We start from the raw sequence: 25,684 nt of genomic DNA, 5'->3' as shown, positions 1-25,684 counted from the left end.
GGTCATTTACAACATGCAGTCATTTGTATAAATGATTTCTTATAAGTATGGCATGTAGTTGGTAGGGAATCAAAAGATATATCATTCTTAGATACAATTTCTCTAAATAGATGCAATTAGTTAGACATGGATTTGGGAACATTACTTGCTTGATCCTATTTAATAAAGCAAATTACGTGATTATTTTCAGGGGAGAACACCAGAGAGCTTATTCAAAATCCAGCTTACATGTCCACCACCCAAGCCTTTGGAATTTTGGTTTGTTCAATTTCTTGCTGTTGAGTTTTGGCATGTAGCTCATGTAGGCCTTGGATTTGTAATCCTTTCACCTCAACCTCCTGAGAGTTGGGATTATAGAGGCACACTGCCATACCTGGCTCCAGCCAAGTCTTTCCTTATTGCCTGGCTTCCTAGATGGCTCGAGTGCCCCGGCCATGGCTGGAGGTCTCTTGACTTGAAGAAAGCCCTTATGAGATGACAAGTACTTCCTCTCCTGATAGGCTCAGCCTTGGCATCCCCAGGGGTGTGAGCTGGTGCTCCACTAAAGCACCTCTGCTTCCCCTAGCAGCTGCACTGATAGGCTAAGCAAAATAACCCCGAGGGGCTGCCAGCCTGTGGGGCAGACTCTCACCCAGGGGAGGCAGGAAAGTAGAAGGGGTGGAAGACAAAATGTAAAGGTCTCTCCTTCCTCTCCTGAGGCAGCACGAACAACCACCTATGTGGGCCGCTTGGCAACACACACAGCTATCATAGCCTGTTTTGTCTTCTCTGTTCTCTCAGTTCCTCAATTTTTATAACATTATTTAATATAAGCTCTACCTCAAGTTGCCTCTAGGGGATTCGAGCTGTGACAAAGTCCTGTAAATAAATGCCCATGTTGTAACCTATGACCATTTTTTAAAAGTGACCAACACCAATATCCAACATTATCTGCTACAATTATTTTCTCTAAAACATGAGAAAACTTGGGCTGGAGAGATAAATTATGGTACTTGCCTGTGAAGCCTAAGGACACAGGCTCAATTCCCAAAACTCACAAAATCCAGATGTACTTAGTGGCACATGCATTTGGAGATCCTTTGTTGTGTTTAGAGGCCCTGGAATGCTCATTCTCTCTCTCTCTCTCTAATAAATAAATAACTAAAATATTAAAAATGAGAAAAATTAACTATTGTTGAACAGCTATGTTGAACTCTTTGATAAGGCACATGTATCATCAAACAGAGAATATTGTCTTAGCAGAAAGGATTTACCTCAGAGAAAAAGCCTTAAAGTTTACCTACACTACAGCTGAATTGAATCACTGGATGGTTACTGAAACAATAACTTCTAGGGTCCTAAGGTCAATTGATTCTATTTTAGAAGGAAAGAAAAACATGTGTTCTTGAATAAACCTTTGTTTGCATCTGAGAAATAGCTCACCAAATGGACATTTTTCTTAACAGAGAAAGGTTGATGATATTAATCTTCAAAAATAAATTTGCTTAACTTTTTATGATCTAAAGAATAATTATAGGGCTGCAGAAATGGCTTAGTGGTTGAGCGCTTGTCTGTGAAGCCTAAGGACCCCAGTTCAAGGCTTGATTCCCCAGGACCCACGTTAGCCAGATGCACAAGGGGCACACGCGTCTGGAGTTCGTTTTCAGAGGCTGGAGGCCATGGCACACCCATTCTCTATCTATCTACCTCTTTCTCTCTCTGTCTGTCACCCTCAAATTAATAAGAAATAAACAAAAAAAAATAAAAGAAGAAGAATTACATAAAGCTATGTTTACAGAATTCATGTAAACTGCTTATAGGATGTGTATTGTGAAGCAGTAAGTAGATGGAGTGCTGGAAGCCACAATAGCATTGGAGATTTACTTTGGGCAAAACTAAGAAAAAAATATTTTGTTGAAAAAATTGATTCACAGGATTAAAAGGATTGGTTTTATATTGGCAGATATATTTCTAGTGAAAACATCTTGCAAACTGTTCTCTAAAGATAAGGAACTATTGTGCCACAACAGTAACACATAATAGCCTAGCACTAGATTTTGTCAGAACAGTGACTAAAATTTCAGATAATTGAGGAAAAAACTCTACTGGGTACTTACTTGTTTATACCTGCTTCTTGTTTATTCTTTTCTCTTAGCAACTACACACTATAATTTATATGTTCATAAAATCAACTGTAAATTATCACATAACAGATACCAAACCAAGTGCTCAAATGTGATTTATTGAGTCACAACGGGCATTTCTGATCAAAAACTGCAAAGCTATGCTTTTGGGACAGGTTACAGATCTTATTAGAGAGAAGTGTCATTTACAAGGTACAGAGGTGGCTTTACTTTAATGGTTGCAACAACTGAAAGGGATGTAAGGTAGCCAGACGCCCTGGGACACACCTGTAGTCCCAACATTCAAGAGGCTGGGACAAGATGACCAAGGCCCTCCTGTGCTGCCCAGGGAGTTGTGGGTCAGCCTGGGTTGCATAATGGGACACCGTCTCAGAAACAAACAAACAAAAATGCATAAGGTATAACTTTGAAAAGGTATATATGCAGGCCAGCAGGTTCTTTGGGTTATTGTAAACTTCTGTACACATATGTCTTCTTCATTCTTTATAGTATGTAACCTATCTTGGAATAACCATTCATTTTCTCTAAGTATCCTAAGAGACTAATTATCAGAAAGTCTTGTAAATACAAATGTGAGAAAAAAAATTTTCTAGGAATTTGTAATCACTTCATTGGAAACCAGTATGATACACCATTTGTAAAACTTGTTTGTTATAGATGAATTAGAATAAACAATATAATGCAAAGTTCAAATAGTTAAGCAAGATGTTTAGAGTTTTTGCAGATATGTCTCAAAAGTATACTTTCAAGAGAAATGCAAGCTAGATAATGGAAAACTTTAATGATGTTTCCTATCCTTGGAGATTACAGATATCTAATAGTTAATGAGAGCAATGCTAGAAATAAACACCTAGGTTTAAGAGTCTTACCTCAATAGATGCTTACTTGAGATATAAGAGTTTAAGATGAGTTTTCTGGTCATGTTGGTAAGAGCACCCCTGTTCCATTAATTCACTTAGAAGCATAGATGGATGGAGACAATAGCATAACCTTCTACTTTCTTGGATCACCTTGGCATTAACATCCAGCTAACAAAAGGGGAAAGAATAGGGTTTCTGGGAGTCTTCTACAGCATTAATCACCACATATCACTTCCAGACAAGTTTCAGGAGTCAAATCTCAGCTATATGGCTATGCATACCTGCAAGGATTATCTGTGATCACCTGCAGGTTAAAAGGGGAAATGAAATCACCCTCTCAGATGAGACAACTGAATTTAGGGCTGGAAGGATGGCTTAGCAGTTAAGGAATTTCACTGAAAAGCCAAAGGACCCTGTTTTGATTCCCCAGAACCCACGTTAACCAGATACACAAGGGGGCGCATGTGTCTGGAGTTCCTTTGCAGTGGCTAGAGGCCCTGGCGCTGGAGAAATGGCTTAGTGGTTAAGCACTTGCCTGTGAAGCCTAAGGACCCCAGTTTGAGGCTCCATTCCCCAAGACCCACATTAGCCAGATGCACAAAGGGGAGCATGCATGTGGAGTTCTTTTGCAGTGGCTGGAGGCCCTGGCGCTCCCATTCTCTCTCTCTCTCCCTCTCTCTCTCTCTCTCTCTCTCTCTCTCTCTTTGTTGATTATAGATACCTATGAAGTCCCCAAAACAAGGCAGGTTTCTGTAAAAGAACTTGATTACATGCCTGAGGTAAAGGTAGGACCCTATTGTTGAAGATACCACATGCTGCCCACACAGAACACCCAGAGGTCTGGCTGAATCCAGAAGGAAGCCAGTTCCCAGATGCTTAGCATTATTGTGCTGGAAAAGTGCTACATGAGCTTCTGGGGGAAAGTGGCCTACAACATCATGATCAATCAAGGGACATTGCTATTTACAAGCAACCAGACTGATGGCATGTACACACCTGTGAAATGGTGTCATTCAGCCTTGGTGGGTAACCAGTGGCTTTCTGATTGGCTAAAGGATCCATTCAGTGGAAATAAATGCATAGCTGGATCTGGGAATTATGGAGAAGAAGATTATGGTCTCCAATAATGAGATACAACTTATCTTTGTCCAAATGTGAGGCTACAGCCATCAAAGCATCTCTAAATTAACAATGCTGATCTCACTCTCCATTGGAGAGTCTGGTGTTTTGTTTTGTTTTGTTTTGTTTTTTTCTTTTTCAGATGGCAGTGAGAGCCAAGGACAACCAACATCTATCAACAAGACAAAGAAAAAGATAGCTGACTCCCTGGCAGGAGATGAATCATCCCTTACACATCAGCTGAGGCACAGGTGGTGACATAGAGGTATTGGTGAGGTGAGCAAGAGTGCTGTATCCATGGTGAGCCTGACAACCTGCACCAGGGTGAAGGAGACAGATACAGAGGTTATTCAACGCACACCAAAGCAGAAGGTGATGAGAGTGCAACACTGACGTAAACCTAAAACATACCCAGCATGGCTAGGGAATGTTGTGCAGGTGTGTCAAAAAGATTGTAAGAACACAGGTTGGGAGGAAATATCTAGAGGCATTTTCTCCTCCACACCTAATGACTGACTGCTTCTCTCACAACTCATAACCCACAAGCCTTTGGGGAATACCAGCAATCCCATTGAGGAGGACCCATAGTGGAATGGGGGATGGAGGAAGGAAATGATGCTCCCAACACATGGTGGACCCATACAAAGTATATACTTAATTTTTAAAAGTAATATATCATTCTGAAGATCCGATTTACTCAGAATAGGCAGGACAGAAAGATAGACTGGGCTTATTAAACCTAGGTTGCCATGGAAAGATAATGTGAGAATAAATTGAAGAAGTTATTCTTATTTAAAAAAACCCATACTTCTTTATGGCTAATTATATGTGGCTTTCCAAATGTAGTATACATTCTTTTGAAAGAAACATGCGTGTTTTTATATTTTCATGTAAAAGTTGCACTCAAGAAAATTAATACCTATTAACAGCAGCTTTACTTGTTTTGTTTAACTGACCACAATACCTAACAGAAACAATTTAAGGAAGGAAAGAGCAGTTTTGGCTCTCAGTTGCACAAACATGAAATCATCTTTTCCAGGAAGGCACGAAGGCAGGCGCATGTGACAGAGGCTCTTCACGTTGTGGTGAACCAGGAAGCAGAGAACTAGTGATGCTGGCCTTAGGCTGACTATCTTTCCCCCTTTTATTCTGCCAGCCTCCCACCCAGGGGATGTTGCTGCCCACTTGTAGGCTGGGCTTTCCTCCCCCACAGAAACACTGAAAGGCATGCTTCACTAATCCATTGGGTTTTCTTAAACCAGTCAGATTAACAAAATTAGCCATCAGAGAACTCAATCTAAGCACCATGTTTGCCTCATACTGATGATATTTTGGGGGTAGAAAAACCATCTGATACATCCTCTGCTGGAATACGCATATTTGCATGTGAACATTTCTGAAATGTGAGCATCTTCAGGGCCATCATAATTGAGCATCTTTCATTTTGCCATGAAGGCAACTTAGATCTGATGAAATATATCATTTTGCATGCGTGTTATATACCGTGTCTCTTTTAGCTGGGTGAAATGCCATGTGCTGAAAGGATAGATCACTTGAGCCCAAGAGTTCAAGGCCAACATCAGTAACACAACTAAGCCAAATCAAAAATAAATAAAACCTAAAAAGTATTTTCAATACATTATTTCATTTCATTATCATCCATAACAACTTTGAGAAATTCAGGCTATAGAGATGGCTCATAAGCTAAAGGCATTTGTTTGCAAAGCCTGATGGCTGAGGTCTGAATCACATACCTATGTAAAGCACAAAGCTCATTTGCAGTGGCAAGAAGCTTTGGCACACTCGCCCCATACTCCTCTCTCTAAAAAAGACAAAATATTTTTCTAAAGATTAATAAGAAATAAATTTTGTTTGAATCATCTAATATATGGCATTTTGTTATAGCAGACTGAATGAGTGAGAACTTTAGGTAGATATTTTACCACAGTTTTATAGGTCTGGGTTAGAGGGAGTTAAAAAAAAAAAAACAAAAAACAATCTGCCCATGGTCCCATATCCAGTCAAGACAGAATCAGTATCAACTGGTGTTTGTCTTACTGTGAAGTTTTTTGCTGGCCAGTTCACCAATATATGTTTTGAAGAAAGGTTTAAAGATATTTTTAAAGAAGAAACAAGCTTAAAGTCCAAAGGATACTCATTTATTTACTGATGCTTCTCACACTCCCTGCACATCCCTACGCTGGGTCAGGGCCAAGCTTCAGAGCCTCACTGCAGGGAGAAGCTGTGTGGATTAGTGCAGATTCCCCGAGCTAATCCAACATTAGAAGACTATTGAATCTAGGAAGCCAGTGCACCATTGAGGACATAGATCTGTTCAGTTCCTTCCTCACAATATGTTAATGCAGTCTAAAACCCTTGATAGTACTCTATAGAGAAAAAACAAGATTCTAAAATTTAAATACCTTTACTTGTTATATCCAAAGTGTCCAACTACAGAAAATAACTCAAAATAAACTAGAAAATCAATTTATGTTTTCATGCCAATTTAAAAAAATAAACTTTAATATTTTGAGAAATTTTAAAAATAATAACAGAGGCAATAGGATTGACTATGAAATTCTTCTCTATACTACCTTAATATTTGTCATTGTAAAATCATGATAAAAGTCTTACTTTTATGGTGGCTGTTATATCAAACTGAGGGAATAACAAACCTAACTAGGATTAGAACCAAGATGAAGATCTCAAGACAAGTATCATGAAAAACTAAGAAAAATCTGATGAGGCTATAACACATCTATTACTGTTTAACATTCACAAATAGGATATTTTATTGTTCCAAGATTACCAGTTTGAGGAACAATGAAAGGATACATCTGCTTCCACAGCGCCTTCCTTACCCGTGACTGTTGGTACCCTGCTTTCTGTTCTTTTAGCAACACTGTTGGTTTGGTCTTCACGGGAAGGTCTCACTCTAGTTCAGGCTGACCTGAAACTCATTTTGCAGTCTAGGCTTTCCCCCAATACAAAGTAATCCACCTATCTCAGCCTCCCAACTGCTAGACTTATGGGCTTGAGGTACCACATTTGGCCATTCATAATAAATAAAAAATTAAGTGTTGGACTGGAGAGATGGCTTAGCAGTTAAAGGCATTTGCTTGCAAACCTAATGGTCCAGGTCAGATTCCCTAGTACCCATGTCAATCTAGATGCACAAAGTGCCTCATGTGTTTGGAATTCATTTCTAGTGGCAAGATGTCCTGGTACACCCAATATCTGTCACATTCTATCATTTCTCAAATAAATAAAATATTTTTTAAATTTTTAATTTATTCATTTATTTGAGAGAGAGAAAGAGGCAGAGAGAGAAGGAATGGGCACTCCGGGGTCTCTACCCACTGCAAATGAACTTGCTTGCATAGCCCTGTGCATGTGGCTTAAGTGAGTCCTGGGGAATTGAACCTGAGTCCTTTGGCTTCACAGACAATCACCTAAACTGCTAAGCCATTTCCCCAGCCCCAAATGACATATATTTTTTTTTTAATTAAGTGTTGGGCTGGAGAGATGACTTAGTGGTTAAGGCACTTAACTGCAAATCCAGAGCACCCAGGTTCAATTCTCCAGGACCCTTATAAACCAGATGTACAGGTGGCACATTTGTCTGGAGTTTGTTTGCAGCAGCCTGAAGCCCTAATACACTAGGTTTTTTTCTCTTTCTCTAAAAAAAATTAATAAATAAAAATAAATAAATAAATAAGTGTTGTCTGGGCTAGAGAGATGGCTTAGGGGTTAAGGTGATTGCCTGTAAAGCCAAAGGATTCAGGTTCAATTCCCCAGAACCCATGTAAGCCAGATGCACATGTGTCTGGGGTTCATTTGTAGTGGCTGGAGGCCCTAGAGTGCCTATTCTCTCTGCCTCTTTCTCTCTCTCTCTCTTTTTCTCCAATAAATAAATAAATAAAATATATTTTAAAAACTAAGTGTTGCAAATAAAAATAACATGTGCCATAAAAGAGGACTTCCAATTTAATAAAGCTATGTAAGCAATATATGCATGCATATGTAGAAATATTTTACATATAATGCAAAAAATTGACACATCATATATAGATATTTCATATATTTATATATTACTAAATACAAATATATTTAATTGATTCATTTCATAAATAAAATGTGATATGTAAATGTATCATATATTTTATGTTATAAAGAACAGAAACATCTGTGTACACACACATATGTGTACCTAACACCTGAAAGTATTAAAATACAAGAAAGCTTGAAACTACCTTTTAAAACCATTTGTCTTCTGAGAAGACTCCCAGGTGCCATTTTTGTGTCCACCTGTCCAGTACATTTTCCTATTTATGCATTGGATGAATAACGTTATTTTATAAATTCACAACTGTGTTTACTGAATGTTTTATCTGGTCCATACTGAACAACAGAACCATCTGAAACTTATGTTACCCACAAGTATTGTTTTATATACCTTTTCATAACAACTTATAAGTGCCACCTCTTTTTAAACTGCCTCAAAGTACTGTATGCTACTTATTTAGCATTTTCATTTTGGTATTTATTTAGGTTACTTCCTTTTGCTTTCATATTTGAAATGCAGAGAACATCTTAGGCTACATGACCTTATATATGTATAAGAACTTCTCTAGAAAAGATACTTAAAATGCAAGTACTATATTCAAAATGCTTAATATAGAAAATGTTTTCCTAGAAACTGTTTAATTACTTTGCTGAATCACTGCACCTTTATACAATTGCTGCCAATATAAGAGTACTTGCTTCCCAGACAAATCTTTAACATTTGGTATTAAAAGACTTGGTTTTTGCTGGTTTGATCTGGGAAAATAGCATCTTAATTTTTGTTCTACAAAATATGTTTTATTAGTGTACATTAATTCTAAAAAATCATGGATTTAGTTATGTCATTTTCATGCATGTAGAAGAGCTACTTCGATTATATCCACCTCTTCCTACTCATCCCATTTTTCTTCACAATAGTTCCCCTGTAGCATTATACGATGTTTTTCATGTAGGGATGAGCTTAGTTAGGGACCTGCTTCAGTCAGTAAAGTGTGTGCTCCATATGCATAAGGACAAGAGTTTGATCAGCAGAACCAGATAAACACTGTAAGTGCAACTCTGCAATCCCAGTAGTGAGGCAGTGGACACCAACAGATCCTTGGATATTGCTGGTCAGCCAGTCTATCCTAGTTGGTAAGCTCCAAACAATGCGAAAGCCTGTCTCAAATGGGGTAGATACATTCATGAGGACAAGATGGTTGACCTATGGTCTCCATCTACAACACCCCCTTTATACACACACTGCACACACACACACACACACACACACACACACACACACACACTCACCCACAATCACATGCACCTACACACATATGGATACTAATATACATACACATGAACAAAAATAGTAAATAAAACCTAGACTATCCATTTAATTTTCCTTCCTCTAATTGTGAATAAATAAAATGGATTTGTATGCTTTATGTCACGTTCTTCTCACCTGGCCCTTAGAAATGGATATAGTTTGTTTATTTAATCATTTGCTGCAGTTTGATGTGTTGTATACTAGAGAGTTTTCTACTAGCTTTCTACTTATTCTGTAACTCTTTGGTATCCTTTAGCTTTGAAAATATTTCACTATGATTGAATACATTCATGTGTTTTCTTGGTTTAAGTTTTGAAAGAGTGTCTTCTCTGTTCTAAAGTCAATAGACATGTTTTTCCAACTTTTTCCTCACAATGTGTATACATTCTCTTTCTTTCGATTGTTTTCCTTTCTATACATAGATCTTAGGTTCACCTGGAGCACATTTTTTGAGAATTTTCTATGGTAGGTATCCCAATATTTAATTTCTAAATGGTTACAAAATTATTCAATTCCATTTTATAATTTATTTATTAACTGATATGAAAAGGATTTTGGTAAAGTTATTATACCAAAAAGTATGTCCACTTCTAACTGCTCAGTTTGTGCCAGTTAAAAATTTCATTTAATTATTTACTAGCTATCACACCTACATTTTGATATCTGGTAGGTTGTTAGTGTTTTCTTCAAAACTTTTTTGCTGTCTTCTATACTATGCTTTGGATTTCAGATGACATGAAAAATTCTGACAAGAAATCCAGGATTGTTGTGTGCACTTTGAAGTCTGAGTGCCTCTGTGCCAGGAGAATGATGTCAACATCATGGTTGTGAGGAGTAAGAGAGAAGATGACAAGTCCTGAGTATGTCTGTCATGGGTCACAGAAATGCTGTGTGGATGTGCGCTATTAGCATCCCTGTGTTGATACTAAGTTGGATGTTTCACGTAAGTGCGGATACTCTCGGCTCCAGCTACCAACCACTCAAACACGGTCTAATACCAAATATTAGCAGAAAAGTTTGCATAGTATCACTAGTTGTCTTAAGTAGTGACCTGAATAGAGTAACTGATGCCATTTGTATTGAAGAAACTTGGATGGACTCTAAAAGAAAAGGAAGAGGTTTATTCAGCACCAAACATAGTCCATGAAACACTGAAGAGGAAATCAGCTATTCATTTTAACAATGCTTTAAGATCTGACTTTGAACGTGAAGGTGAGGTTAATTAACTTGACCACGGTTACCTACAAGGTGGACACACAATGTTCAAATTCTTGTAGAATTTCAGTTTCTATTAATCTGGATGAAGGCATCAAAGGTCTTTGGAGTTTCTTTTCTCTCCTTGCTTCACTGTGAACCAGCTTTGAAAAGACAGAGGTGTTCACCTCACTGAAACAGAAGGTCCCTGTTAGCAGTATCAGGACCCATTAAAGAGGCAGTAGCATGGGTTGGAGAAATGGTTTAGCAGTTAAGGCACTTGCCTGCAAAGATAAAGGACCCAGGTTTGATTCCCCAGGACCCATGTAAGCCAGACGGTACAAGGTGGCACATACATCTGGAGTTTGTTTGCAGCAGCTGTAGGCCCTGGCACACCCATGCTCCCTCTCTCTCTTTCTCAAATAAACAAATTAAAAAAAATATATTTTTTAAAGAGGCAGTCCTGTTATAATGTTATTCATTCAGAAAAGTGATAAAATACCTCTTGAAAAAAAAAATGGCTAATGAAGAACCTTACGTGTGTAAGTCATACCACTCCCACTGAGGCACCTCATACACCCAGATATAGCTGCACATTTTCGATGCTGAAAGTTGGTTTTGTCTGCTTTTCTTTGCAAAATAGTTTTACATTATTTAGATCTGTGGAGGCAGGAAAATCTGTCCAGCCTACAAAAATCAGACAAGAAAAATTTCAAAGCTTGGAACTTAAAAATTTGTAGAAATAAGATCTGCCTTAAATTGGGAGAATTCACTTCCCTTTCTTTGTGGGGGAAGGGAGGAAGCCTTCAGTTGACTGTTTTTGGAAACAACTTACCAAAGCTATTTCTATTAAAAAATAAGAATGATTAAATTCATGCCAACTATTGAAATATTAAATAAAATTCTGGTGATAATGTGTTTTATTCACTTAAAATAAATATCATTTACAATTGTTTACTACCTAGGCCATTGAGATTGACATTTTTTACTCCAACTAGAAGAAATTGAAGCACAGAGTTACTAAGTAATTTTCCAAGGTTGTTATCAGGGTCAATAGCAGTGTAATTCAAACCTGGCCTGGAGAGTCCTCATCCTTAACCATGATGTTACAATGGCTCAAATAATAGCATCAAGGTGTTCATTTCATTGCCTTCATAAATATGTGTTTAACACAGTAGCTTGCATCTCAGACCATTTGTAATGGTTGCACATTGGCTTCCCTGAGTCTGCTAAATTTTCATTTAAAAAATATATATTCTCCATTTGCTGTATGTACCAGCAAGATGAGAAGATATCTGGCCAATATACTAACCTCCACTATGGGGGCTTCTAGCCAAACCTCAACTTTCCTTTTAAAAGATTAAATGGTTCTTGCACAATTATTTTTTTTTTTTTTTTTTTTTTTAGTTTGAGCATTTTTGATGTGCCGTCCAGCTATAGTGCTGCTTGCTGTGCATGGCAAGGTGTCTTCAAGGCACGTAAGTGTGTGCCTCTTCTACTTTGCATGAACGTGAACTTGTTCTTGCAGGGAGTGATCTCTTGGCAGCATAAGCTATTTTAAAGGACATCGCTTTGCACTGAGCCTTAGCCATCTGTTTCCCCTGTAATTACAAATGCAGAAAGCGCACAGCTCACAATTTTGTCTATGAAAATATGTAAGGGACTTAAATGAAGGTTTATATCACTGCACCTGGTCGGTGTTTATAAATCCAGGACGGACAAAAGGACAAGAAATTTGCCTGTATTGCCTCCATCCAGTTAACACAGGCAAATGAGGATGCACAGTTCTGAGCTGCCAAGATTGGCTCATGGGTGAAAATAGAAGATACACTATTTATCTTGGCCTGGGTATACCCCTTTGGGTGGTTTTATTTTTTTTTCTGAAATGTTCACATAAATATAACATCAAGAAGAAACAATTCAATGATTAATGTGATTCATAACTAGGGCCCTTATCACTTAGATATAATTAAGTTAGCCAAGAAAACAAAAGAGTTTCCTTACAATCTATAATGTTCTTTTTGATAAAGCTCACATGCCCATGGGTTCTAGGAATCTTTGAAATAAGCTACTGCCTAAGGATAGACTCATATTGTTTTTTTTTTCTTTTTCTTTTTTTTTTTTCATTATGTATATAATGTGTATACAGCCATGATGGTACCATCCTTAGCTTTCTCCCTGTCGTCCCCTGATGAGAATTAAGAGTCTTGCATTGTGGGGTGTCCATCAGTTATGGGGGAGAGGCAAGGTCTCTGCATAATGACCCAATTTATGGTTCTAGCAATCTTTCTGCCCCCTCTACCGCAAATTTCCCTGAACCATACTGGGTTCATTTTAGGTGTATTTCAGTGATGAGAGGCCTTGGGAGTCTCCGTGTCTCTGAATATCTGATTTGGTAGGAGGCGAGTGTTCTCTGTGTCTGTCTCCTTCACCCTTGTGCTGATACCAGGTTCACTGAGAAAGCAGCTCTTGCTCATTACCCCACTAACTCTATGGCTTCAGCTGGTGCCCTGGTGGTATGTGATGGGCTGATTCTCTCCTCAGATTCTGTGCCCATCTGAAAAAGAAAAGCAAATTCTCCAACAGAGAGTAGACTCATATTCTAACCAGGCAAAAACACTAAATTAAACTAGATAGGGTTTACATAACTAAGATACTCCACAATTTATAGGTTCATTTTTTTACAGGTGTATCTAGTGTCAATGGTGGCTTTTTTTCTTAATTATGCTAGTTACAGTCTCTTGATATATCAACTAGCCCCTGAAATATACATGTTACTCAGTGTCCATGAGCAGTATAGCTATTATCAATGTTGAAAAAATTTAAATTACCTATGCATGTAGAGATTCTCACCAAGGTACTGGGTTATATTAACTCTGGTACCACTAGAGCAAAACTATAAAACACAATATAGTAGCAATTCTATTGTTCAAGAAACACATACTAACAGGGCTTGCTGGCTAACTCTGGAGACTGAGGCAGAAGAATTAAGAACATCTTCAGCTAGATCATTAGTTCCACATTGGCTGTCTCAAAAACAAATAAACAAAAAGAAACATATACACTAGAATACAGTCTAACACTCCCAATAGAGCATAAAGAAATGCATTAGTTATACCACTTGTTTTCAATGTTACACTAAGATGAAGTCCCACAAAATCATAAAAGTTTAGGAAAATCACTGAAATTGAATAAGTTCTGCTTGTCACACAAATTTGAATTTTCAATTCTATGCATGTCCTAACTGAACAAGGGAGTAGACACAGAAAATTTATTTTATCTAAATGTTCATAATTCTTATCTTCTTGCATATAAATGTGCCTTCCTATTAAATCTCCGTACAGAAGAGGGCCATTCAGCTTAAGAGCCAATGATGTAGGGGTAATTATGCCTTATTTTTCAGCTATTATTTCAAGTACTAATGTTGTGAAGTGACTATGAAAATGGTACATTGACCCTATTAAAGTTAATAACCCAATGATTTACAATACATGACACATCTGAAGTCAACTGCATTCATTGTCTCATTAGACAATGCAGACAAGGGTGGAAATATTACCCACCAGGACTTGGAACCTGTACATTGTGGTTGCATTATTTTGATTTCTAAATGATACACAGGTAGTTTTATCAAAAGGAGATAATAGCCTTTTTACACATTTTTGAAATGGGAGAAAAATCAATTTGCTGTATTTCATTTAGGTATAAGAGACTAACATGCAATAGCTTTTACCATCTTTCAACTGGCATACATGAGCCATCCCCACTAAATGTAAGATCCACATAAGTGGTGGTTACAGCCTGTTCACCAACCTTACCTAATTCCTCATTCTGTTCCCTGGGCCACAGTCTCCAAATTCCAAGATCTCTGACCCCAAAGTCCACTGGCAAAGTTCATATAGCTGGTGAGTATAAGCCAGAACTTTCTTTCCTCATACCATGGAAATGTGCAGATTTTTGGATTATGACACAAATAATACTCCCAAGCCGGGCTTTGTGGCACACACCTTTAGTCCTAGCACTCAGGAGGCAGAGGTAGTAGATCACTGTGAGTTTGAGGCCACCCTGAGACTACATAGTTAATTCCAGGTCAGTCTGGGTGAGTGAGATCCTACCTAGAAAAACCAAATAAAATAAAATAGTTAAAAAATAAAAATAAGTAATAATTTAAAAATTAGGATAAAGGGGCATCATTTTGCTTGTTTTTCAAGGTAGGGTCTCACACTAGTCAAGGCTAACCTGGAACTTACTCTGTAATCCCAGACTGGCCTTGAACTCACAATGATCCTCTATCTTTACCTCCCAATTGCTTGGATTAAAGGAGTGTGCCAAAATGACCAACTGAAAGGGCATCTTTATTAAGGTTATCCTGCTTAACAAATTTAGAACTGAATGCATTATGAATCACTTTATTTGGGACATTTTAAGGATATTATATCATTTAATTATTGTTTCAAATTCTTTAATGGCTTTTCACTGTAATAAAAGCTCAAATTATTGGCCTGACTTCTATGATGTCATCTCTCTCCATTTTTAACCTTTTCACCATTTTCCAGAAACATTCATCTTTATCTGTATTTTAAATATACAAATATGAAAAGTATCTTGTGCCTTTATGCTTATTATTTGTTTCATGTTCTCTTCCCTGAGATTTATAAATTCTATTGCTTTTTCATGATTCCACTGATGAACCTGAGAGCCTTTGTGGCTATGTCTACCCATAAAAGCCTTTAACTACTGTAATGCTAGCCAATTTTATCTGTCACACCAATACCTAAACAGTTCACTTTTTAGTATATGCGCTGCCAGAGCAAGCACTGAACAGTTCATTTTAACTTGGTTGCATGTTTATTATCTTATTTTTCTGACCAGAGTATTAGGTCCTTATGATAAAAATCAGCTCCATTGCCAGTGACTTGTGTTTGACACACATTAGGAGCTCAGAATCTGTTTGCTAACTGTGAATTCACCCCAATCCCACCATGACCCTTATAATTCCCTTGTTATTTTCCTTTTCTAATTTTTTTCAATTTTTATTTATTTATTTTAGAGTGACAGAGAGAGAGAGAGAGAGAGAGTGGATGCTCCAGGGCCTCCAGCCACTGCAAACAAACTCCAGACACGTGCTCCCCCTTGTGCATCTGGCTAACGTGGGTCCTGAGGAATCGAGCCTTGAACTGGGGTCCTTAGGCTTCACAGGCAAACACTTAACCGCTAAGCCATCTCTCTAGCCCTTATTTTCTTGACTATACTGAAAATCACCTAGATTCTGTTAAATGACTCTTAAATATAGCACTTCAGTGCACCATTAAGAGTTAAATGAGGGGCTGGAGAGATGTTTTAGCAGTTAAGCAACAACAGTCCACCTGATGCTGGCCAGGGGATGATGTCCACTCTCTACCCATGCCATCACTTCCCCCTGCCATCATGGAGCTTCCCCTTGAGTCTGTAAACCAAAATAAACCCTTTCTTCCTATAACCTGCTCTTGGTAAGGTGTTCTGTGTCAGTAAGGAAAAGTTGACTACGACAATCAGCCAGCATCAAAACCTGAGTTCAAGCCCCAGAACCCAAGTACAAAGGTGGGCAGGGCACAGCACACCTGTGGTCGCAGTGCTGCAAAGGCAGAGACAAGAGGGTCCCTGGAACTTGCTTGCTAGCTAGTCTAATTAAGCCAGTGAAAGACCTTGTCTCAAATAACGAAAGTGAATCGTGGATGGCTTTTCTGAGGATAATACCCAAATTTGAAGTCACATGAATACCTGCACATACACATACAAGCACACTGAAAAAGTTGTTCCCCCACCCAGAAATAAAGGGTTATACAAAAGAAATGAGATAACTTCTGCTATATTTCTGTATACCAGCATTGCCCCATTGAATTTTCTGCAATGATGGAAATGTTCCATAAATACAGGTTGTTAATGTGGTAAAAAATAGCATATGGCTAGTGAGTGCTTGAAATGTAGTTGATAAAGCTGAGTTGAAATTGGGCTGTTTGAGCATAAATTCCCTTACACATAAATATTAGGTTCTCTGAAAAGAAAGGGGTTAGTGAATATTTTCTTAGAACACTTAGTATTTTGTAGAGTAAATAACAATAAATATAAAGAATGCAATTACAAGTTAGAGAACGGCCACTCAAACTGTAAATTCTGAATTGGGGTTGATGAAAATCATTGATTGCATTTGGATCAAAGGAACTCCTTCCTCCTTTTCAACTTTATTTTAATCCAAGTGTAGGTTTTAAGGGTTGTTAATGTTTTAATAAACTGAGGTTTTGTATTACAAAACAAGATTAGACTGTTAATATTACTATTTACTTTTTACACAGCATTATAAAGGATGCTTCATTTTTCTATATTATTGAGAAATGTAAATATAATTTTAAATATATATGAGACTCAAAAGGATAAATCTTCTTATATTTAAATGGAAATTACAAAATGATTTTTATTCAGCATTTCTTGATAATACAGAAATTTAAGAAAATATACTCAATCTGTTTTTAGTGAAAATGAGACATTCTTTAGAAGTTTTTTCTTTCTTATATTGAATTAGCCTTTAAAAAGGCACATTTTTATTAATATACTTCCATATCCAGTAGGTGGCATTCTTTCTTTTGCATTAAGACTCAGTAAGGTAAAGGATGGGTGGATGGATGGGTGGATGAGTGGATGGGTGGATGGATGGATGGATAGATAGATGAAAGGAAGGAAGGAAGGAAGGACCAGTAAAAAATGCACCATGGTAAAGTAGCTATCTGGGTCTTCTAACCAAGGAGATTGTTTCAAAACATGAGGCTGAAGCATGTTCTACTGTCAGTAATAATACAGGTCAGTGGAATCCCAAGGAAAAAGGAGAAGTCACCTGATCTTACAGGACATTACTGCAGAATTCTGTGGTGTATTGATGCCTTAGGTCACAGGACAAATTTACAGCTGATTGGAAAGTAGACAAAATATAGATTTTTTTTAACAAACTTCTGAAACTGAAAGAAAGTAACAGTGATTTAAGCTTCTTATCACTTCATTTTTCCATTCTTAATGTTATGGGAGATGACAATAAGCAGAAAATGATAAAATATATAAAGAGATTAAAACCAAAGAGTCAGTGCTATATATTGCCTTTTGAAGAGTTTAAGGCACATTTATGACTATCATCTCACACTGAGAAATGATATTTAATTTTTCAAAGCCTTAGTAAAGAACTTTAGCAATATTCAATATACACATATTTGCTCTTTTCCTTCTTCCTGAAAGAAATCAGAGTTCTGCTCATCTTTTCTTTTTTAGTATTTTGTTTGTATACCCCTAAAACAAACTTTGTAGCTGTAGTTTGTGTTATGAGGGGAGAGATACATATTTATTTCCACTTTTCTATGGGCCAGATTTTTCATTTTCCTTAATACCTAGATTTTATATTTGTTCCATTGTGTGTCTATCTCATTCCTAAAACATTCTTTCTGAAATAAGATAAGATAAAAGTCAATAATTCACCATTGTGGATAGATGGCCTACCGGGTTTTAATTCCCAACACATTGATCACATAAATCCCTCTCTTCATGTACTTAGTTTTGTATTATTGTTCACTAGACCCTGACAGTGAATGCCCCCAGGCTACATCCATGTTTTATTCATCTCTATCCCACCAACAGGGCCAGTCTGAGATTTACATGGTGTAGCTATTCATGCAACATTTATTTAATGATTGAGAAAATTAATAAATTAATTAAGTCTAATTTTCATTTCCTATGGGTTTATGGTACATCACCTTCCAAACTCTATTCCCATAATATGTAGGAATTCATTTCCATACTTTAGTAACTAACATTTCTAGTTTTATTAACTGCAAAAAGTTTCCTGATAACAGTAAAACTTTATGAAGTTCTTAACTATTTTAAATAGTACAGAGCTAGAGTTACCAAAAATATCTAACAAATACATACTCAGTTTTACTGTACCTCATTTTCATCAAACTGAAGAAGTCTGCATAAACAAGGGTTTAGTTTATTTTATTTACATCATTACATAGACTCATAGCGACATGCCTTAGGATAGATGATTTATAATTCTAACATGGTAAGTTAGAAGGTTGGATAAAAATGTCTATAAGTAGAACACAATATTTATAGCTTCTATCAAAATATTTAAAGGAAATTGATGTTTATTATAATAATCCTAAGACCTAACTACTAGCCCAGTGATTTCTTTATGTAGTTTTCTCTAACGTGCAAGATTAACATGTCTGTTGTCATTTCAAAATCTGCTTTTCTGAAGGAATTTTTGAGAATTGCCATTAGAAATTCTTCAGTCTGCTCTCTACATTCAATCTTCACATAGTTGATTTATTCATGGTTGGCTGTGAAAGGTAAACTATGATATTCTGCAGATACCACACCACTTTCTGTGTACAAGGAAAAGTCCATCCTGCTAGCACAATTTTCAAATCAGTATATTTGTGTTTTCTGTTTTATAATTCAAATTGTAATACTACTCAATCTTCTTTTCTTTGTTGTTGTCACCTTTAGTAATTAGAATCTAATGCTCATCCTTGATTTTTCCATTAGAATCCTGTATTGCCTCTAAAAAGTAATCTGAGGTTTGGTTTTCTATATCTCCATAGTACTGAACTTCCTCATTTAGCTTACTATAAAAACACCAATGAACAATAAAATTTGAAGGGACTCTTTTAAGCTTATTAGGACCCATACAGAGAGCACCTGGAAAGTATTGTAACATTTAACTTTGACATATTTATTTAATATTTACCACAGACATTACACAGACTGAACTCGCCCATGAGCATACAAGTGAGCACTCTGTTAGTTGATGGTCTCCCTTGCCGAGTTTCTAAGATGATCACACGCCTTAGTTCCCACGCTGATCATCTTTTAGAGTGGTAAGCTACACAGATAATATTAGGTGAATAGATATCTTTAGCACTGAGAAACTCATGGATATGGAAGCAGTTTTCTGGACAAATTTTAATATGTACATTAAGGAAAAAAATCAATACATTCAAAGACAAACATATTGTAATATTAGCAGTCCACTTCCTCTTTATTGGTTTACAACAAGAAATGAGACAGTCACTTTACATATAATAGAGCAGAACCTGGTCATTGTTGAGCCTGAACTGCTAAGCAAATCTGTCTTGAGAGAGAAAACACTATATGACAATCAATTTTTATAGCTGAATCTTGCTAGCAATTGATCTTATGTATAATAAGAATTTTTATTAACAAAAATTTTTCTGTCTTACCCATGACTTAAAATCGATAAACCTTAGGCAAGCTATCACAAAATATTTTATCTAATAGGAGGATAAAGGTTATAGCAACTGAAATTAAATCACTTAAATATAAGTGATTAAACCTAGTGATGACCACTTGATAAAATTAGCATAAATACAACAGGAGCTCTCTTTAAAATCACAATGTGTTTATTATTATTATTATTATTTGTTTGTTTTTGAGGTAGGGTCTCACTCTAGCCCAAGCTGACCTGGAATTCACTATGTAGTCTCAGGCTGGCCTCAAACTCTGAGCAATCCTCTTACCTCTGCCTCCCGAGTGCTGGGATCAAAGGCGCGCGCCACTTTGCCCTGCCTCACAATGACTTTAGGTATGAACACCTCATCTTTGGAAATTTAACACTTATGTGTAAACCTTTATCTGAAGGATTGGTTCGTCCAATACTTAAAACCTTGACAGAGGAACTTAATTTATTTTATTGAGAGCCTTAAAGTCAATTTTTATAACCTTCATATCACAACAACTTAGCATCAGTGAACTGTTAATGAATGGAAACTTAACCATAAGACTCAGTTTCTCTACTGGTTAAAACCTTGATGTCAAGGAAACATATTTTAGATTTTATCCAATTAAATGTTTCAATGAAGTGGCCCTTCCCTGAGCAACTTTTATTACTGTTATGATCGCCTGGTGATGTCTATTAAGTTTTCTTTATCTCCCTTTCTGGTCCCTTGTTTTTCTTGGCTTCCTGATTATAATAAGCAGAAGTTGCCACCTAAAGCAACTGTTTTAAACTCATCTCATTTGGCTACTGATTTTTGTAATTTCTTATGAATATAAGTTGTTGATGGAGTTAAAAATTTATCTTTAAGAAGAATTTCCTCCTCCATGGTGTCTGGAGTTACATCAGTATCTTTCCTAATTGTCTCACTAAGTCTCTGGGGAAAAGCCATGGGCAATTTCTGCTCTCCCTGTGTAATCTAAATGAGCCCAGTCTTTAAAGAGACAGGCTAGCAGAGACTTTGGAGTTATCTTAGAGGCCAATTGTCCTATTTGAAACAAAGTGGAGGAAAGTGAGAGAAGAATCTGTAGTCAGGTTATGCCCCATCCTTTCTTAAATCAACTTGTTGGAGGGGGCATCTCTCCAGCTGGATGTGGGAGAAGAAATTAAGGGTTTGTTTGTTTCTTTGTTTGTTTTTGTTTTTCTAAGTTATGGTCTCACTCTAGCCCAGGCTGACCTGAAATTCACTCTGGAGTTTCAGGGTAACCTCAAACTTACAGTGATGTTCCTATTTCAGCCTTCTGAGTGTTGAATCAAAGGTATGTGCTACCATGCCCGGCTCAACTTAGGGTTTTTAAATCTCCTTTGTACCGGAGTCCTAACCCAATTTTTCCTTCTCCTGTTTTCTCCCCAATCAAAAGGGGCCACATATCACAGTCTCTGTGCCTTCTGGAACAAGCAAGATCCAAGACAGGATATGCTTGGGTTTCTCGGGACCTTTCTTCCAGCACTTGGCAAGTGCCTTACATCATGGCATATAAGAGTTCCATTGGACATTCTAAGCCCAAATGCAAAGATTTTCACCCTTACTCCCATCTTGATAGTTTACATGCCCTACTGGGGGCTAGTTCTTAGGATCCCTTTTCCTTCTCCCCTCAGTGGGATCTAAGGATATGGGTCCCTACCTCCCCCCCCATGAATGTTTTAGACTGTTATTATTGTTTTATTTGATTGTTATTATTGTTTTAAAGGTAATCTCTGGTTTTATTACCATAAATACTCTTTGTTAAATATCCTTTGATCCTGCCCTTTGTTGACATTTGAGAGAGAGAGATGAGAGAGATCATTTTCTTTTTTTTATATTTTTTTTGTTCATTATTTATTTATTTATTTGAGAGCGACAGACACAGGGAGAAAGACAGATAGAGGGAGAGAGAGAGAATGGGCCCGCCAGGGCTTCCAGCCACTGCAAACGAACTCCAGATGCGTGCGCCCCCTTGTGCATCTGGCTAACGTGGGACGTGGGGAACCGAGCCTTGAACCTGGGTCCTTAGGCTTCACAGACAAGTGCTTAACCACTAAGCCATCTCTCCAGCCCGAGATCATTTTCTTGATGCCTTTCTATTGTATGTTTTTACCTTAATATATATATATATTTAGATAAGCTTGATGCTTGTCTGATGTAAGGAGTTTGTAACCTGATCAACTATCTTAACTCAGCTTACCCATTTGACCTTTTTGTCTAGTGAGAAATTTTATCTGACAGAGGTGACTTCAGGTGTTTTGAAGAGAGGAACTATAGAAAGAACCAAAGTTATATGCTGGTTTTTTTCTTTTTTTAATTCTCTTTTCCCTGTCAGAGACAATTGCCCATTTTGACTCTGGACAGGGTCTGGGGGACACATGGCTTAAACTTGCATGTGGTCTGAGATAAAGGGGCACCATCCTTTTTTTCAGAGTTCAGCTTGTCATGATTCTAAGTAGCATATAACCATAAGCAAAAGCAAAAGGAAATAGCAGGGCAGTGAGCTAAGAAACCTGACATTTTTTGATACATTTGGAAATTGCTTATTTGTTTTTACCTAGGAAATTTATGTTACCCATTGTGTAATACACAACATGAAAGGGTCTTGTCTATGTCTAACCTGGTTAGACCTCCAAGGAATGTGAATTACGTCTGTGATGATGACTTTGTGACCCACCCAGGACAGGTATCACCTGTGTCTAATATAAGCTGAATTTAGATTAAATCTGTGTCTCTATGTAAAACTTTTAGAGCTTCTTTAATAGTCTGTAAGCAGTGAAAAATCTTTAATTTTAGGCATGCTGTTTATCTATGTTTAGCCTGAAAATTAGCTTTTAGTTCCTTACAAAAGGAAATTAATTTTAGGCAAAATTTGGTCTTTTTAGATCTCCTATGTCTTTTCTACATATGTGCACCTTCCTCCACATATTTTAACATACTGTTACACCCCCAAAAAGAATTTTTAGCAGGCATTCTGTGTCTAGCATTGAAAGATTCCTTTCCAGTTCCTTCCATCATCTCATCTCAACCTGTAATTAACCACCCTTCTTACATGACTTAGAAAAACTATACCAAATTGATTAATTTTATTACCACTGATGAAGAAGTAAATCATCTAGCCTCAAGGGGTAAACTAACCATCTTATTAGAAATTTATAGAGAAACAGCCTTATCAAAAAAAACTTAGAATTTCCTTATTGTTATATCACCAAAAAATCTCTATGTTTTAAATGAAATTTAATAAAAAAAGAATTATCTTATGATGCCAGTATATACACCTTTAAATTTTATGTGACCCATTGATTTGAAACATTTCCTGTCAATAAACTCCATGAATACATTTTTAAAAATTATAAGCCTCTGAATACAGACCAAACATAACAACTGTTTGGGGGATAATCTTTATCAATTATCAATACCTCTAACACACTTGGAAATGGTTTTATTAAGAGTAACTAAGAACTGGGCATGGTGTCTCATACCTTTAATCCCAGCACTTTAGTTAATTCTGATTTTTTAAAGACAAAATCCAAAATTAAAAAAAAAACCTTGATATAAATCAAATGTAATAAAGAAATCAAAAGGTATCTATAAATAACATTATTTGTTTAAAGCCTAAACAAAGAAGAAAATATGAGATATAGTTAAAATTACAATTATGTACTTATTTTTTTACTCTTTTATCATTATTATTATTAGTTATGTACACAGTAGGCATGCAGCATGTTGGTACCATCGTTAGCCTCCTCCCTGTCCTTCCACAAACAAAGGGACCCTCCTTGTTGGGGAATGTGGGTCATGCATTGTGGGTTAGCCATAAGCTATGTGGGGAAGGCAATGTCTCAGTGCATAATGTCCCAACATGTTAGATAGCATGACCAAGCAAGAGAGAGAGAGAAAGACAGAGGGAGAGAAGAGATAAATAATTGGCATGCCAGGGCCTCAGCCACTGAAATAAAACTCCAGATGCTTGTGCCACCTAGTGGGCATGTGCAAACTTGAACTTGACTCACCTTTGTGAGTCTGGCTAATGTGGAGAGTAGAACATGGGTCCTTAGGCTTTTCAGGAAAGTGCCTCAACCACTAAGACAGCTCTCCAGCCCTGTACTTATTTTTACAAAGCAATTTAAAAGTCATATGGTTTTTAAATGCGGGGTCAGGCATTGGAGCATGGAATTGGTGATCCTCCTGTCTGAGCTTCCCATGGAGCTAGAATAATAGGCCTGTGCCATCAGGCCTAGCTCATTGTTGTAGTCAGTTTTTCATTGCTGGTAGAAGTCACCCAACCAAGAGCAAGAGCAGGTTGTGGGGAAAAAAGAGATTTAATTTGGCTTATGGGCTCAAGTGGGAAGTTCCATGATAGCAGGGAAAATAATGACATGAACAGAGGGTGGACATCACACCCTGGCCAACATAAGGTGGACAATAGTAACAGGAAAGTGTACCAAACACTAGCAAGGGAGAGCTGGCTATAACACCAATAAGCCCACCCCAAACAATACACTGTCTCCAGGAAGCATTAATTCCCAAATCTCCATCAGCTGGGAACCTAGCATTCAGAACACCTAAGTTTTGGGAAGATACCTGATCAAAACACCACATTCCACCTCTGGCCCCCATAAACTGATGTCCATATATGTTATAAAATATAATGCATTCAGTCCAACTTTAAAAGTCCCCATAGTTTTTATCAATCCCAATGATGTTCAAACATCCCCATAGTTCAAGATCTTTTAACTGAGCCATAATACCAAAAATTACCCCCTCCCAAAAAGAAAACCCATAATGGCATAGAATAGACATTCACCCTGCAAAAGATGGTAGTGGACATAGCAAAGAAATATTCAACCAATACAAGATTTAAAACAACCAGGGCAAGCATCAAACTTTGTAGCTTTAAGTCCAACAACTCTAGCTAGTGACAAGACTCCAAGTCTGATAATTCTAACCAGCAACAAGTCTCAGGAGTTCTAATTCTGCCCTTCCATCTAGGCTACTCACAGTTTTGAAAAACTTCTTCAGGGGCTGGTGGCTCTCCTTGGCAGTCATCTTGTGGTCCCAGAATCTCTGGGTCTCCACTGCAACCCACAGTTAATCCTCATGGTCCCATGGGGTCTCTATGAAGGCATCCAGCAAACCTTCACACTGCCCATGGACATTTCCAAAACAAAAGATTGTATTGCAAACTCAAAGACCCTCTCTTTCCTGCATTTCTTATACTCCATAATAAAGAATAAAGCAGACTTTGAAAAACAGAACATTCCTTGAACATCCAGGCCCTTCAAAATAATCTATGCTCTTCCTGTTACCCCACTGCAGGTCAGCTGGCCCAATCTCAAAGATTGTAATCTCTCAATTGCAGCTGAATAGAGACAGCAGTTTCAGCCTAAACATTTCTTTCTGTTCCATAACCCTCTGTTCACATCAGTCCCTTTCTAGGCAAAGCAACCCTACACAAGTTCTCAGAACATGAGCATAACAGAAAGCTTCTAGTACAAACTTCTAGTTTAGTCCAAGCAAAGCTCTCTCTCACCCTTACTAGACAAACCTCACAGCCCACAGTTCTTACTGCATTCAGGTCTTTCAACTCTGACCAGAATAGTATATCATCAAACTGTACTTACAGTATTTCCAGGCATCTCTGAGGCCAAGGTTTCAAATCCTCCACAAATCATCTTTGAAAATCAGCTCCAAAAGGCCAAAGCCACACAGTCAGGTGTCTAGCAGCAACCC

The sequence above is a fragment of the Jaculus jaculus genome, chromosome 6 (genome assembly GCF_020740685.1).
Source record: "Jaculus jaculus isolate mJacJac1 chromosome 6, mJacJac1.mat.Y.cur, whole genome shotgun sequence".
NCBI classification, from domain to species: Eukaryota; Metazoa; Chordata; class Mammalia; order Rodentia; family Dipodidae; genus Jaculus; species Jaculus jaculus.
This window is presented reverse-complemented; position numbering follows the sequence as displayed.